This window comes from Amia ocellicauda, chromosome 12 (assembly GCF_036373705.1).
Source record: "Amia ocellicauda isolate fAmiCal2 chromosome 12, fAmiCal2.hap1, whole genome shotgun sequence".
Classification (NCBI taxonomy): domain Eukaryota; kingdom Metazoa; phylum Chordata; class Actinopteri; order Amiiformes; family Amiidae; genus Amia; species Amia ocellicauda.
The window spans coordinates 19,367,752-19,382,762 of NC_089861.1; positions in this window are offsets into that span (position 1 = coordinate 19,367,752).

The following is a 15,011-nucleotide window of genomic DNA, read 5'->3' on the forward strand; positions in this document are numbered from 1 at the left end:
CCCTTTCTCTCCATTTGCCTCTTTCACTATCCCTCTCCCTCCCCCCTCTCGCTCTCCCCCACTCTCTCTCTCTCTCATTGGTAATCTGTGAGTAATCCATTGTCATCTGTCATTGTTATTCCTCAAGAGACATTATTCGATATAATCTCTGACCTCAACTGAACACACACACACACACACAACCACAGTACACCACACACTTGCCGTTTCTCAATTGCTAAAGCACTATTTGTGGAACAATTACTATATTTCCCAAAACAGTCAACACAAAACTCAAAGCCATTCACACAATTACAAAAAGCTTCACACATCAGCAAAACTATGTTTCCATATCCAATTGTATCATACATTGTGTAGAACCACAATTCTTGCAACAAATCAAGAAGTAATAAAAGCATTTGGTTTTAAATATCCAAGCAAAATAATATTCCTATCTAAACTTACAAAATCAATCATTAAAGAAATCCATACTAAACTTCTAATTGATAATATTTGATTGGCAAAAGATAACACAGAATAAATTGTTAAAGTAATCTTCACTAATGAAAATATACTTCATATATACAGTACACAAATATAACAAATATACAAATACTGTGATGTACCGCGGGACACGGGAACAGGGGACCCAGTTGCAGTGCGTGATCAAGGGATGGTCAGACAGGCGTGGGTCGGGTACCGGCAAAGCAGGCAAACAAGTGCAAGGCAGAGACGTGGTCGTGGTCACAGGCGATGGTCGGGCGATCAAGCCAACAGAGTAAAATGGGAAAGTCCAAGGTCGTGGTTGAGAGGAAAAGCAAGGGGTCAAGGGAACAACGGCAATACAAGGCTCACAAGGAGAAGGCACGGGATTGCAGTAAACACTGGCAAAACTTCGCCCAGACTGAGGGTAGTGAGGGGTATATGTGGAACTGAAAACCAGGTCTGGGCGGTGCAGGGCGAATGGGAGCAGAGGTTGAGTGAACAAGTGCACATGGTTTCCGGAATGTTAATACAAAGATTGACGGGAGCTGGGAGCAGTGACTGGGAATGACAGGGTGATGGCGACTTCTAGCGGGGATGGAGAATAAGGGCTAGATGGTAGCCGTGACAAATACACATTTGTATTTATTGATCACTGTTGATGAAAGTGATAGATTTCCATTTAAGCCATTGAGAGTTTTGTATTCTGAGTGCAAGCTAGGGAAATGAGTGAATAGATGTGAAGAGTAGGACTCTTATGGTCTTTATGTACTTGTTACCTGTTTTGAGAAATGTGCCAACAGTTTCTAGGCTTAGCAATTGAGAAAAACTGTAAATACATGTCACAGTACACCCCAGCAGAGACTGGACCAGCGGGGAGAGCTGACAGGCAGCGAGAGTTACTACTGGTTCAGCGAAACACATTGGCAAATAAGAGCCGATGGACAGTCTGCCTTGGAATGCCTGTTGCAGGGGACACAGATGGACTAAGATGCTTTAAAGAAAGGGAAGTTTTGCAGTGTTGCTATAGTTACACAGATGCTTTCATCAAATTGTGAGAGATTGTCTAATAATTATTCTAGAGTTTTAGGATTTGTTTTCATTATAGTTAGTCTTTTAAAGTAGGTGTATTACCCTGGATGAGAAAGGCAGATTTAACTGTACAAGAAAACCTACGTAGAACCAAAACCCATAAAAATAATACACACATTATATCAATAGCTCTGACTGAACACCAATTTCACACTGCTGTGATAAATCGAAAACCCTCCCAACAGAATTCATGTGTCCAGGGTTGGGAGGGTTACCTTTAAAAAGTATTGCGTTACAGAATACTGATTACCTTGTTTTGAAAATAACCTGTAACCTAATCCAATACATTACTCCAAGTCAGTAACGTAATCAGAATACTTTTAGATTACATTTGGAATACTTTTTTTTTTCTTTATTAAAACAAAAGCAGCTGAATTCAAGAAGTGAAACAAAATACTACACATTCTAATATGGATGGTGGATTGAAATTGTTTATTTGTATCCACAGTTCAAACAATTAAAATGGTAATTAATATTTGGCTAATTATCTTGCATATTTATATATAGAAATGGGGGCACAAGCAGGTCTTTCATTAGTGGGGGAGGGGCGGTCAGTGTTCAAATTGGTGTCTGAGGTCGTGGAAGGTGCCGGCGAGGAGCGGTGGGGGGGTGGATGGTGCTGGCAACGCACGTCAGTTTTGTAACAAGAATGCACATTACCATAGGACATTTCTACATGGACAATTAATAACCGGGTCAAAATATAATGTGAGGGGGCACAATATTTCCCCTTTTGCCCCCCCGTGGCGCCGGGCCTGATCTTGATACCCTTACATTTTTTACAAACCAACATTAATCAGACATATCAATAATGTGTTAATGTCAAAGAAGGTGCATCACGTTCAGTCATTTGAATGCAGGAGTGGGTTTCAGTTTTCTGCTAATCACTGATATAGTGTAAGTCGCCCTGGACAAGGGCGTAAGAATGAAAGGAAGAAAGAAAGAAAATAGTGAAACCTATTTTCTTTCAAACTTAAATAGGTACCTTGTCTGTAAATTGTAAGTACATTCAATGCTTATAAAGACTACAGTTTATTTTGTTCTGTCTGTGAAGATACACAGAGCAAGCAACTTGTTTTAATAAAGGGGATTTAAACGCCATGTATTGTTATCCATGTTATTGTTATCGCCGGTTTCAATTCACCAGCACCGAAAACAGTTTGAAATCAATGCAATTGGGGCGTTATTTGTAAGTATCAGCAAGTGAGGAATGTTCTGCATCTTGTTTCTGCAATTAACACATTATTGACGTCTCACCTTCTTTGAAGTGAAATCTATGGGTTTGTAAAAGTGTACAGGTTTGACATGTGAGGATCCTGAACGCACACTCTGTAAAGAGCACCGCACCGCACACACGAGTTTATTCAGTCTGTGCGATGTGTTTTGTTTTAGGCTATAAACACGGTGTATGATGTTATTCTGTTATTATATTAAGTTTTTCATTGTTAAGGTCACCGAACCAGCTAGGATGCACAGGAACTATTTGTAATGTACGTGAATGTATATTAAATTAAGATAGGATAACGTATTACTGCAAATACAAACTATCGATTACTTTTTTGGTTATACTATTTCTGTGGTGCCATTTTGCTTATTATGCTTTAATACAAAAATGTAATTATTAAATCGTATTTATTATAATTGTGATTAAAATTCGTATTTTCTACTGGCATGTCAAGCATAATTGTATTACAGTTGCACACATTTAAAAAATAAAATCTTACCTCCAGATGGTTATTATTATTATTATTATTATTATTATTATTTTAAGTTTAGTCCTCGGAAGCAGACATTGTCCCGTGGTCGGCACAAATTGTATTGAATTTTAATATTTGTTCAATTTTCTTCTTTGGAGGTTAAAGCCCTGCTAACACACAATTTGGCCACGACGTTGCAAAGCTGCGTGTTACTGACTGGGATAGCGCTGACTGTATAGCTGCTCCATTGTGCTGTTTGTTGCAGAATGGCGCCGTATCAGCTGCTCTTTAGCGAGAGACCGTAAATAAAAACTATGTTGCAAAAATACTACACAGGGGCCCCTTCAGATTCCCCTACACTTGGATACTTTAACTTAATTTAAATGATGTATAAGTAATCAGTAATCTCTTACTCTTTAAAAAGTACCGGTAATCAGAATACTCGTCTGACAGGATGTACCTGTCTCAGCCCACTGCACGTTTGCACTTTGATTTCAATTAAATGCACGTATTTCACATTTGCACATTTTAATTTGTTCTCCCCCTCCAGGCCCCGTGCAGTGCGCGGTTTAATTGAATTATTAATTTGGAGGATTTAAAGCCCCTGTGTGGCCAGTGACGGGTGTCCGCTCCCGGGACAGCGCAGCTGAGAGGACGACAAGCTCTCCCACAACGCCTCCTCTCATTCGAGAGCAGCCAGACAGTCCATTTCAAAATGCATTGATTTATTAATTAAAATGCACACGTTTTTGTTTGAATAAAATCAATTAAAATACAAGGTTTCAAATGGCTTAAAATACACGAAACACAAACAACCAGCGAACAGTGCAGGCGAGAGGATCAGCAGTGGGGATTACAAAACCAAAGCTTTTCGTCCGTTGCCCTGTCCCGGGACTGGCCACCGTAATTGGCGACACAGGGGCTTTAAATCCTCCAAATTAATAATTCAATTAAACCGCGCACTGCACGGGGACTGGAGGGGGAGAACAAATTAAAATGTGCAAATGTGAAATACGTGCATTTAATTGAAATCAAAGTGCAAACGTGCAGTGGGCTGAGACCGCTACAAGGAGGAACGTAACGGGAATACAAGTATAAAAATACTATAATCTGATTACGTAACGCCGCTACTTGTATTCCGTTACTCCCCAACCCTGTATGTGTCTGGCCTGATCATACCTTTTTATGGATTACTGTTTTTTTTCATTCTCATATACAAAATGAATGCACAAATACAACTCTAACCTATCAACCTATATGGTGGAAGGAGATGATTGTGAAGTGTGTTCAGAAAAAACAGTAGATGGGCTGTGTTGAATGGGCAATGTGCCATGTGATGGAGGACCCCATGAGGACTGATGTTTTCACTTGTATACTGTGTGATACCTTTCTGCAAGTGTACTGTAGATTTGCTCTTCCTCTATGTCTTGTGCTTGGAAATCTGCAGAGGTGGTTTAGGGTTTTGATAAGTGTGCTTCAGATGTTGATCTTTGGGTCTGTAGTTTCAGTCACAGTGTGTGAACAATTGAGAGTGTAATCAGTATGTAGTCAACAACAAACACACACGGAAAGGCTGATTGACGTACACACACACAGAAGAACACACTTTAATACAGAACCACACCGACACACAAAATACACTTAAAACCAATTCCCACTGAAACAAATAATAATTATTGTTTAATCCTGTAATGCCGATATACACCACTAGAGGGAAACACTGTCCCCATCAATATGAATAGACTAAACAACCAGAAAATTAATTGATAATTAAATTAGCATAATGACAGTGTATTATTATTAGTGCACTGAGCTACCTACAGACTCTAATTTCTCCTTACACTCCCTACACTCCAGTCCTCCTTTAAGAAGACTCACTGTTTCCCCTCTCCACTCCCCTTTGTCCACCCTCGCCCCACAGAGGTCAGTACAGCACAGTACCTGACCACCTTCCAGTGATCACTCAAGACACATCTGTTCACACCGTACCTGTAATACAGCAGCCTGACCTCCTGGGCTGCTCAACACTCTTGCTTTTATGGACTTTATTAAACTGTGCTTCCTTCTGCTCCTGCTTGCTTATGTATTGTTAGCACTTCTATAGTTTAACTGCAACTTCTCCTATGCCAACACCATGCACTTCACTGTATCCTGTCTGCACTTAATACATAACTTATAGCTAATTTGTTCTAGGATACGTGCTTATTGTACTTTGTACTGATGTATTACTGCACTTTTCAATGCTGTGAAATGTTTCTTATGAAAACTATAAATTGCCCATTAGAAGGGTGTCTATCACTAAATCAAATAAATACATATTATTCTTATTATTGATTGTGTTAGTAGTCATAGTAAAACCCCAATGGTAGCATTAGTGGGAATAGCAGCAGTAGCTATAATAGTAGAAGCAGTAGTAGCAGTAATTAATATAACAGTAGTAGCAGCAGCACACCGACAAACTCTGACACAATCTGGGTTACAATGGAAAATGTTGTGGAAAGCCACTTCCTCCATTCTCTCTATCTCTCTCTCTGTGCGTGTGCAGCATTGTTGTGGTCAGGTGCCAAAAAGTCACACTAAATGCATAGACACACATACATATACAACACATTGCATACACTGCACTGAGAAGAGAGAGATAGAGGGTTAATACAGTACAGCACAGACACACTGACTGACTGGACACTACAGTACATTAACACTGCACTGAGAGAGAGGGTTAATACAGTACAGACACACTGACTGGACACTACAGTACATTAACACTGCACTGAGAGAGAGAGGGTTAATACAGTACAGACACACTGACTGACTGGACACTACAGTACATTAACACTGCACTGAGAGACAGAGGGTTAATACAGTACAGACACACTGACTGACTGGACACTACAGTACATTAACACTGCACTGAGAGAGAGAGGGTTAATACAGTACAGACACACTGACTGACTGGACACTACAGTACATTAACACTGCACTGAGAGAGAGAGGGTTAATACAGCACAGACACACTGACTGGACACTACAGTACATTAACACTGCACTGAGAGAGAGAGGGTTAATACAGTACAGACACACTGACTGGACACTACAGTACATTAACACTGCACTGAGAGAGAGAGAGAGAGAGAGAGAGAGAGAGAGAGAGTGAGAGAGTGAGAGAGTATTAATTTGTTCAACATGGTCCTCAGTACTGGTTACTTCCCTGACATCTGGAACCAGGGGCTGATCACCCCAATCTAAAAGAGTGGAGACAAATTCGACCCTAACAACTACCGGGGCATCTGTGTGAGCAGTAACCTGGGGAAGGTGTTCTGCAGTATCATCAACGCCCGGATACTGGCCTTCCTTACCGAGCACAGTGTCCTGAGTAAGAGTCAGATTGGCTTCCTCCCAAATCACCGCACTACAGATCATATTTACACCCTACACACCCTCATAGACAAACACGTCCACCAAAAAAGTAAAGGCAAAATCTTTGCCTGTTTCATTGATTTCAAAAAGGCATTCGATTCCATTTGGCACAAGAGACTTTATTACAGAATTCTTCAAAGCGGTGTAGGGGGTAAAGTCTATGATATTATAAAATCAATGTACACTGAAAACAAATGTGCAGTAAAAATTGGCAACAAAAGAACAGAATTCTTCACTCAGGGGCGGGGAGTGAGGCAGGGCTGCAGTCTGAGCCCAACACTGTTCAACATCTACATCAATGAGTTGGCAACGGTGTTGGAGCAGTCTGATGCCCCTCGCCTCACCCTAAATGACACAGAAGTAAAATTCCTGCTCTATGCGGATGACCTAGTCCTGCTGTCGCCCACAGAGCAGGGGCTTCAGCAAAACCTGGCACTGCTAGAGCAGTACTGTCAGTACTGGGCCCTGGCAGTAAACCTGAAGAAGACAAAGATCATGATCTTCCAAAAAAAGGCCAGACCTCAGGGAAACAAATACCACTTCATGCTAGGCAACACTACCCTAGAACCACCTCACACTACACTTACCTGGGCCTGACTATTAGTGCGTCAGTTGGTTTTAACCTGGCAGTGAAGGCACTCAAAGACAAAGCAAGAAGAGCTTTCTACGCAATCAGAAGAAGATTCTATAACATTAATATCCCAGTCAAAATATGGCTCAAACTAATTGACAGTGTGATCCAGCCCATTGCGCTGTACGGAAGTGAAGTATGGGGTCCACTCAGTCAACAGGACTACACTAGGTGGGACAAACATCCAATAGAGACCCTGCATGCTGAACTCTATAAAAACATACTGCAGGTGCACAGGAACACACCAAACCACGCATGCAGGGCAGAATTAGGCCGTTTCCCAACCCTCATTAATATAAAGAAAAGAGCACTGAAATTCTGGATGCACCTGAAGAAAAGTGAGTCAGACTCACTCCAGTGCAAGGCCCTCCAAACCCAAGAGCTCAGCCCTGAAAAGAGTCCACTGAGTCAGCTGGCCCTGAAGCTCACGGCACTGACCCCCGCTAATACTGCGAACAGAGACCAGCTTCAGGTCAGCACTGCTTACCTGCCCCCAATTAGAGTCAACCAAATCATAAAGATAACCAAAACCTCCTATCTGGAACATTGGAACAATGAAACCAAATCCCAAAGTAAACTGGATCGCTATCGGGCCCTAAACAGAGAAAACACCCTGACAGAGTATCTCTTCACTGTCAGAGATACGAAGCAGAGACGGATCCTGACCAAGTACAGGCTCAGTGACCACAGCCTGGCCATAGAGACGGGCCAACACAGGCAGAGCTGGCTGCCCAGAGAGGAGCAGCGCTGTGGTCACTGCGAGACAGACAGGTTGAGACAGAGATGCACTTCCTCCTCCACTGCAATAAATATGCCAAATTAAGGGACACATTCTTTAATAAATTCATAAATATTATAAAATCATTTTCTGAATTGATAAATGAAAAAAAAATAGCTATCCTCCTGGGGGAGGGACACACTGGGCGACCCCTGGCTGCCCAATATGTAGCCGCCTGCCACAGCCTGAGGGGCTCACTGTGAAAACATACATGAGCACCAGCTGTAAACTTGTAAACTATAAATAAAGTAAATGTACATGTCTATTAAGATTTTATTTATAAATTATATTGTACTGTTTCAATTTTTTCTCCTTTTTCTTACCTTTTATTATTTCTCAATGTATGTATATAATATCAACTGCTTTGGCAACACGACGAAACTGTTTGTCATGCCAATAAAGCACCCTTGAATTGAATTGAATTGAGAGAGAGAGAGAGGTGGAAGAAGTCTGTGAGAGTGTGAGTGATGGGAGTTAGGGAGGGAGGGGATAGGGGTGCAGTGTATTTTCTGTCTGCAGGGCTGTGGTTTCCTGTTTCCTGTCACTCACTTCCTGTTTTGCGATATTTCAGTCTGTGCTTCTATATTAACATCTTCCCCCATCCCTCCCCTCCTTCTCTCCCCCTCTACCCCTCCCCTATCCATCTTCTTCCACCTCTTTCTCTCTGTCGCTCTCTATTTCCCCAGCCTCTCTCCCTCACTTTTATCTCCCCCTATCCTTCTCTATTGTATATACACCTTATACTGTGTCCGTACTGCATTAACCCCCTCTCTCTCTCAGTGCAGTATTAATGTACTGTAGTGTCCAGTCAGTGTGTCTGTACTGTATTAACCCTCTCTCTCTCAGTGCAGTGTTAATGTACTGTAGTGTCCAGTCAGTCAGTGTGTCTGTACTGTATTAACCCTCTCTCTCTCAGTGCAGTGTTAATGTACTGTAGTGTCCAGTCAGTCAGTGTGTCTGTACTGTATTAACCCTCTCTCTCTCAGTGCAGTGTTAATGTACTGTAGTGTCCAGTCAGTGTGTCTGTACTGTATTAACCCTCTCTCTCTCAGTGCAGTGTTAATGTACTGTAGTGTCCAGTCAGTCAGTGTGTCTGTACTGTATTAACCCTCTCTCTCTCAGTGCAGTGTTAATGTACTGTAGTGTCCAGTCAGTCAGTGTGTCTGTGCTGTATTAACCCTCTCTCTCTCAGTGCAGTGTTAATGTACTGTAGTGTCCAGTCAGTCAGTGTGTCTGTGCTGTATTAACCCTCTCTCTCTCAGTGCAGTGTTAATGTACTGTAGTGTCCAGTCAGTGTGTCTGTACTGTATTAACCCTCTCTCTCTCTCTCTTTCCCTCTCTCTCTCTCTCTCTCTCTCTCTCTCTCTCTCTCTCTCGTGCTATAAGTGTTGCAGTGTTGCACAGTCAGGTATTTGCAAAAGTGCAGAAACAAAACCCAAATTTAGAGCAACACGGACTACAGACGAACACACACCGACACACACTCACACACCCGCCCCCACACACACACATACGCACACACACGCACGCTAATTCCCACAAACGGACACAGTGAGTAACGGACAGTCTGCACACGCTGTGCTCATGCACCCATCCTGTTGCAGCTGCAAATGCACCTATCTCTCTCTCGCTCTCTCTCTTCCTCTCCTGCCTACCTGCCCTGCACTGACATCACTGTGACACAGGGCCTGAGGAGCCAGTACATCACTCTGTAATGAAGCACTCCAATAGCAGTAACAGCAGCCTGCACTCCCACACCAGCAGATTGTGTTGTAACATGTGGTATAGTATAGTATAGTATAGTATAGTATAGTACAGTATAGTATAGTATAGTACAGTATAGTATAGTGTGGTATTAGTCACTGCTGGATTTAGTAAGCTACAGCTTGAACCTCATATTTGTATATGATATGATTAAATATGAGAAAATAAAAGATTACATTTCAAGTTTGACATAATTGGTAGTCAAATATCAGAGACAGGGAGAAAACTGCTCTCTAAACCAGAATTAAGCCTCATTGTTATGAGAGAGATGGAGTTTTTAATTGAAGTGCCGGAGGAGGAGAGCCCCAGTCTCGCGCAACCAGCAGCTGTATCCATCAACAGACACACTATCCCAGCATTTCCTGCTCTGCCTCCCTACTCCAAATTAACTTTATTTACCTTCTACTGCATTAAATATACTTATATGGCGACAAAATGAGATGTCACAAAAGAGAGTTCATAAATCCGTGCAGAAATCAGTTGAATTCATATCACGATGCCATTCAGATCTCTGTAGCGCTGCCATCCCATGAGCAGAGCTGGGAAATCAGTCACAAGCACCAGCACAAAAAATTACATCTTCAATATGCGGCTGTCATACGTTCAGAAATCCATGGTGTCAATGACAGTCTGTTACTCAGCCGTGCCATCAAATGCAGTAATTTTGCTTAAAAACAAACTTGCATTTTACAATCATATTTGGCCAGTTATTAACCCCAACAATTTCTGTTAGAATAATTCTGTCTTCTGTAATTCTGTGTTGCCTCTAAAGGCTGCTACAGATTAGGAATTCAGTTTAGTATAGAATACAGTAGTAAATAGTGTACTATTGTTTAGTTTACTTACTCTTTTTCGAACTGAAGCTGTATATTGTATTGTGGCATGCTGTGTTCTGCCATGCTGTATTGGCTGTATTTAGCTACTCCGATTAGGACTGCATTCTGGACTTTACTCTTTGTAAATGTTGCTCTTATGAGCACTGAAGCTGTATATTGTATGTTCTGCTCTTTTTGTATGTGTGTGTGTGTGTGTGTGTGTGTGTTGAAGTGCTTTTATTCTATGGGAACTGGAAATCACCCTGGATACGGGTGTTAAGTAAAGGTCAACAACAACAATACTACTATTACTACTGCTACTGCTACTACTACTACTACTACTACTACTAATAATAATAATACACAATGAAACACAACATAAAACACAACAACACCAGTAATGTCACACACACACAAGTGTGAGGTCAGAGGATACACAGCTCTATATACTCTGTCTGCGCTGGAAGAGTTAATATGGGTTAATGTTGTATGTTGTGTTTCTAATTGGTCTATCTTAGGAGATGGGGGAAAGAGAGAGAGAGAGAGAGAGAGAGAGGTGGGGGAGGGGGAAATGGGAGGAAGAAGGTGAAAGAGAGACAGGGGAAGACAGAGGAAGAGTAGGCCACCAAAAAAGAAAAAGCACAGAGCAAAAGAGTGGGAGAGAATTTGGAGGGAGAGAAAGAAAGAACCAAAATGCAGATGAAAAAGGGAGAGAAAGAATGCAGAAAAATAAATCAGGAGAAACGGGGCAAAATCAGATGGATATAGAAATAGAAAGAGAAAGAGAGAGAGCAAGTGAGAGGGGGAGAGAGAGGGAGAAGGCAGCCAAATAGTATTTCATTATTTTTTCCATTTGTTCATTCTACAACCTCCATCCTTTCTCTCTTTCTCTGCAGAGATGAAAATACAGAGACAGAAATAGAGCTATAGATAAACAGACAGAGAGAGAAACAGACAGACAAGCAGCCACATGCAGACAATTAATGCACATTTTACATCCACACACAGGATTATGGAGTGGAGTTCCCTCAATGTGCTGCCCTGCATTACTCAAACACCAGGACTTTTTAAAGCAGGACGCGAAATTAGTACCAGCAGTAGCAGTGCTGGCAGTGGCTGTTGATACAGTCAGTTACAGCTCCTCTTAATCATTACAGAATTAAGTCTTGTAGTCTGAAAAACAGTAACTGCAAAACAGCAAACTTTACACAGACACACACAGACAAACACACATACACTTTATCTCACACAAATAGATACACACACTTTTTAAATATATATATTTATACAGAGACATAGCTCTCTTTTTGTTAAAAGCTTTCAAAACAAAGGGCCCGTGCTTATACAATATTTTTGTCCTGTTCATTTTTTTTTTTATACGAGACTGTGCTGTATTATACAATTCAATTCTCCAGTGCGCTTTACTGTTTCATAAAATATTTTTAAAATACGAATAAATACGTATTTGGTACAAAATAAATAAGATCTGATTGAATTGGCCTGTGGTTACTGTGAGATTAGCACTGTGGGAAGTTGATTTAAGATTTGTCCAATTCATTTGTGTTACTCTTTCCCATTGAAAAAAAAATATATATAAACTGGGTAAACAATGATCAAAGATTTTACAAATTCAGCTGAAATAGAAACTGATTTTGGAAATATGTGGTGTGTTTCTGTTGGGGAGCGGAGGGCTCTGTGTTGTGCGGAGGATTAAAATCAGTGACTGATGAAGACTGTGGCCCAATGGAGAAAATACATGTGACCATTTTAAAATACATAAAAACAAAGGACCACTGGGAACATACCACCTTACATCACATGAATAGATCACTATAATATTATATTATATTATATTAACATTAACTATCTTCAAAACTGAACAGCTCCACATCTCTACATACATACATATATATGTACATGCTTATGTGTGTGTATTATGTGCTATGGTGATTATCCTTATAGTGTAAAAAATATCAGCTTCATTATTATTCTTAACTGTACTTTAAATATATGTGTGTGTATCTATATAACTATATATTTATCTATCTCATGTATATATACAGAGAGAGAGAGAGAGAGAGAGAGAGAGAGTTTAAGGCACTGTTGAGTTTATTATGTGTATTGATCTCAGTGTACTTAATAAAATTATCTCTGTAAAGTGTTTTACTTTAATTTTAATTAATTTAAAATAATTTAATTAATTAATTATGATTATTCAATTAATGAAAAACGTACTGTCTATATCGTGGTTGAAATACAAAGTATGTTTTCATAAAGTACTCTACTGTACTGTATTGTAAACGAAACTATATTGTATGCGAATGTAAACGTGTCACTTTATACAATAATAATAATAATAATAATAATAATAATAATAATAATAATAATAATAATAATAATAATAGTAAATCTCTGCCTACCCCCGTCCCTCGCTCGGTCTGTGTGTGATGTGGGAGCGGTAGAAACAGTCACGTCGGAGGAGATGAAAGCAAAAGACTCACTGGAAAAAAAAAGACAGAACAGAAGAAAGAAAAAGAAAACAATAGAAACTAAGAACAAATAAAAATAAAGTAAGAAAGAAAGAAAGACGAAAACAGTTGTCAAGGGAGACCACTATAATGTACCTGTATTTTAAATGTTTAAATATGGTATATATATAAAAAACGTATTAAAATGGTATTAAATCATAACCCCGTCGTAACAAGCAATAATAATAATAATAATAATAATAATAATAATAATATCGACAAAATGGGATTATAATATATAACGTTATAATGAAATACTGTTTTTATTTATTGTTATGGTCTTATTTTTCCAGTTATAGTTTAATCTAATTGGTCCAATATCTGTATGTAAATGCACATTGTTTATGTTGGCGATTAGGGATTAAATTAACAAAACCAAAAAATGTTTTGTATGTGTGGTTTTAGCAGTGCAGGTTCAGGCATCACGATACGCCTATTTACAGAAATACGATTTTAATAACATTTTGTAGTAGGAATAATAATAATAATAATAATAATAATAATAATAATAATAATAATAATAATAGATTTATTATTTTTCTGATATTCTTTTTGTTTCTGCATATTTTCATTTCATTTCATTCATTCATTCAAATGTATTATGATCCTAGATACCCCCAATGATAATGTAATGACTATTAATTAATTAATGTATAATAATAATAATAATAATAATTATTATTATTATTATTATTATTATTATTATTATTATTATTCTGAAAGACACATGTAATTATGTTACAAAATTAAAACACATTAGTGTTAGAAAAACATTGAACACAGGGAGTTAAGAAATTCGGTGCTTTATAATTTGTAGAAGCATTACAATTTACAGGCTCAAGGAGCTATAAGACAGTAATAACAGTATAACTGACAATGTAACAATGTCGTAATAGAATAGCTTTAAAACATAACGGGTAGAAAAGTTTCTATTTATATTGTTTTATTATAGAACAGTGTTAGAATAGCAACAAGGTTGAACTTTTATAATAGAACATTCTAGTGTCACCATAGAATCGTTTTGAAATAGAATTGCATTGGAACAGTGTTATGATAGTAGTAGAAGAAGATCGTCTTATAACAGAATATTTGTTGGAACATTATGCTGTTGTAATGGAGAAACGTTGGAACATTGGTGATAGAACAGTGTTATTATAGCTGCTTTAATAGCTGATTTTAACAGAGCAATTTAAAGCATTGAACTGACAACCCTCAGACATTCACACATCCCATTCTCTCCATTTCATTGTGTTTTGTTAGTATAAAGTACCTGTAGTGGATCAGGCATCCCACATCTATTCAAAGCACAAAAGGAGAGTGTTAAAAGGATTGGGGAGAGAGAGCAGAGGGAAATAAGTGTGTATTTGTGAAAGAAAGAGAGAGAGAGAGACAGAGAGTGTGCAAGAGAAAAGAGAGAGAAGTAGTGAGAGAACAGAGCTGACTGTCTTTACGGTAAATTGGCGGATTGGTAAACCACCACTGACAGATGAAAGAAAGAACCAAGGAGCCAGGGAGCGGCGGCGAGAGAGCGAGATGAGTGGCACTCGCCATGCCGCCAACACTTGGCTAGAAACGAAACAGTGACAGAGAGAGATAGAGAGAGGGAGAGAAGGAGGGAGAGGGAGGTGAAAACGAACGGCAGGAGTGACTAATTGTACTGAGAGAAAAACAGAAACAGTGTGTGGGGGAATGAAAGAGACAGAACAAGATAGAGGGACAGTCAATACAGTATAGTACAAACACACTGACCGACTGACAAACTGACAGACACACTGACTGACTGACTGACTGACTGATACACTGACTGATTCACTGACTGATTGACTG